This window comes from Tamandua tetradactyla, unplaced genomic scaffold (genome assembly GCF_023851605.1).
Source record: "Tamandua tetradactyla isolate mTamTet1 unplaced genomic scaffold, mTamTet1.pri scaffold_188_ctg1, whole genome shotgun sequence".
In the NCBI taxonomy this organism is placed as follows: Eukaryota; Metazoa; Chordata; class Mammalia; order Pilosa; family Myrmecophagidae; genus Tamandua; species Tamandua tetradactyla.
The window spans coordinates 61,780-65,327 of NW_027518301.1; the positions used below are offsets into that span (position 1 = coordinate 61,780).

At 37.1% G+C, this 3,548-nt stretch overlaps 1 pseudogene; it reads left to right on the forward strand.

Moving 5' to 3' along the window:
* The first annotated feature begins 712 nt into the window (after window positions 1-712).
* Window positions 713-2,225, forward strand: LOC143673204 (ribosome maturation protein SBDS pseudogene; annotated as a pseudogene).
* Window positions 2,226-3,548: the final 1,323 nt, after the last annotated feature.

Sequence of the window (3,548 nt, forward strand, 5' to 3'; positions counted from 1 at the left end):
ACACAGAATGTTTAAGTCCAGGATATGGGTGGTGGGGTGGGAAATGCTATTGCATGCTATGTTCAAAATGAAACCATCAGCACTACCACAGCAACAGTAGACGTAAATAATAGGGCAAGGGACAAGAATAAAGAAGAGATTTAGGTTTCTCATTTGGTGTGGGCATGTTTATTGGTTATCATTATCCTGGGAACTATGAAAGTTTTTAAAATTGAGAGTGTTAATGGATTGTGGACTTTGGGCATTATCATGATTCCTGATGAATGCAGGTGGCTAAATGATGCACTGACTGAGAAGTAGATTGATGAACAATGGTGGATACATATGATTGATATATTGTGCTGCTACAAAAAGGAGTGAAGTCTTGAGGCATGCAATGATGTGAATGAACCTATGAAATATTTGGTGAGGCAAAATAAGACAGAAAGAAAAGAACAATCATGGTATGGTCTCCTTTTGAAAATTCTTATAAGAAAATAGGGGCCTAGGTTTTCAGCTCTTACAGAAGATACATTTAATCAGAGTGGCAATTATTATTTCTGGATTTTGAAAGGCTCACATATATATATATATATATAACATAAATATATATATATAACATAAATATATATATATAACATAAATATATAAATATATATATATATATATATATATATATATCCTGATAATTATAGATAAGAATGAAGATGAGATTACGCCGCGCCCCGCCCGCTAGTTACTTCGCAGCGCCGGTGGCCCTCAGGCCGGGCGGCGCGGGTCTGCTCAGGCTCGCTGCAGCCGAGGTCTGTGAGCAGCCGCCATGTCAATCTTCACCCCCACCAACCAGATCCGGCTAACCAATGTGGCGGTGGTTCGCATGAAGCGCGCCGGAAAGCGCTTCGAAATCGCCTGCTATAAAAACAAGGTCGTCGGGTGGCGGAGCGGCGTGGAAAAAGACCTTGACGAAGGTCTGCAGACCCACTCAGTATTTGTAAATGTTTCTAAAGGTCAGGTTGCAAAGAAGGAAGATCTCATCAGTGCATTTGGAACAGATGACCAAACTGAAATCTGTAAGCAGATTTTGACTAAAGGAGAGGTTCAAGTATCAGATAAAGAATGGCACACGCAGCTGGAGCAGATGTTTAGAGACATTGCAACAATTGTAGCAGACAAATGTGTGAATCCTGAAACAAAGAGACCATACACTGTTATTCTTATTGAGAGAGCCATGAAGGACATCCACTATTCAGTCAAAACCAACAAAAGTACAAAACAGCAGGCTTTGGAAGTGATAAAACAGTTAAAAGAGAAAATGAAGATAGAACGTGCTCACATGAGACTTCGGTTCATTCTTCCATTGAATGAAGGAAAGAAGCTGAAAGAAAAGCTCAAACCATTGATCAAGGTTATAGAAAGTGAAGACTACGATCAACAGTTAGAAATTGTATGTCTGATTGATCCAGGCTGCTTCAGAGAAATTGATGAGCTAATTAAAAAGGAAATAAAAGGCAAAGGTTCATTGGAAGTACTCAATTTGAAAGATGTGAAAGAAGGAGATGAGAAATTTGAATGACATTCATCAGTCTCTTCAGCTGTAAAACACAGAAATGTTTTCATTTCCCATGGTACTGTTTGCTTTCTGTGCCCTGCCAAATATTGTTCAAACTATTTGACATTTTCCATCTCTGGGTTAAATACGCACATAAAAAGACTTTCCTACATAGTATAATAATTTGGGATTAATTTTGTTTTACTTATAAATTGAGTGTTAAGAAGCTAAAATGAAAAATCCAAGATACACAATCCGCACTGGCATTATGCTGCTGTCTCATGCCTTTATAACTTTCCAAGGTGAAAGTTATTTGAGGCAACTCTTATGGATATATAAAGTCAACAAGATTTGCACATTACTATAAGTAATATTTGAGGGATATGTCTGTGTGACAAGAAGGGAGCATTTGCTGGAAAAGAAACCATAATGTATTTCTGCTTAATGAAATTTTTGTATAGGGTTAACTGTATCGTGGCCTAATAGAAAGTTGGAATGAAGACTTCCTAATTAATTGAAAAGTAGATACAGGATGCCTGTCCAGGACTTAAATAATTTTCATTGAACATGCTACTATGATTTAGATTATTCTTGGTAAAAATAGTCACTTATTCTAATTCTTAAAATTTATAATATATATTAAAATAGCTAGAGTTATATATAATCAATAAAACCACTCTTATTTTTGTTCAACAAGGCTTGTATTTCTAGAAAGCTTCATAATAATCCCCTTTCTTTTCTGTCTTGTCTGTTGTAGGATTGGAGAGTTGTTAGGATTAAATAAATCAGCAGTAGGCAGAGTGCTTAGAACAGGGCCTGTTAGATAAATACCTGATAAATCTCAGCTAATAGTTGGGATATCATTGAATTGAACTATTTTTAGCATTTGAACACTCAAATGAACAAGATGCAATTTTTAAAAAATATACTTATCCTCAAAAATATATTCTAGAAGATAAATTCTTATTTCACTCAAAATAAATATACAGTTGTAAAAAAAAAAAAAAGAATGAAGATGATCAGGTTAGGGTTAAAGTATTTCAGAACACAGAGGTAAGGAAGATATTGTCTATATTTGAGGAACACATATACTCTTTGAGTCCAAAGAAAGAAAGCTTACTTGGTCTGGAACTTAAATTTTCTGTAGCACATAATCTAACTCAACCTATTTCTATAGCTCATTTGAACAATTGAAGCACAGGGAGCCCAGAAAAAGAAAGATGTCCATTAATCCTGTATAGCTTAATGTAATACCTGAATACATCATAAAGTATAATGAGCAGATAATCAAAAAGGATGGGAGAAAAAATATGGAACTAATAACTAACATCAGCGAATCCCCTGATACTGTGTCAAACTTTAGGGACACCCAAATCAATAGGCCAAGCCCTTGATATTGAGGCTTACTCTAGTTAAGCAAAAATAGGTAGTGGCAAAGCTAAGTCCACCTACAGGTGTACCCAAAAGAAACTTCTAGAGGACCTGTTTTGCTGCTCAAATGTGGCCTCACTCTCTCTAAGCCCAATACTGCAAGTGAAATCATCACCTTCTCCTCTATGTGAGACATGACATCCAGGGGTGAAAATATTCCTGGCAGCATGGGAGATGACTCCCATGGATGAGTCTGACCCTGGCACTGTGGAAACAACAATTCCATCCTGGCCAAAAGGGGGAAAAGAAGTGTAACTAATAAAGTATCACTATCAGAGAGAGATTAAATAGAATCCAAAGGCTACTCTGGAGGTTCCTCTAATGTAGGTTTGAGTTAGACATTGCCAGACCCCAACTAGGGCCATTCCAGCCAATCCTAAAGAACACCTAGGACAATATATAAGATGTCACATGGGTTCCACGCTGTAGAGTAACCTTCCAGAAACTTAAAACTTCCAGATGTGTCCCGGTTCCAGGTAAGTCTGGAAACCTAGAGGGCACAGCCTCTGCAGAAAATCAGATAGTTCCATTTTCCTATCCTATATTAGTGACAGACCCTCCCAACATGAAAAAGTTAGAATGGCCATAG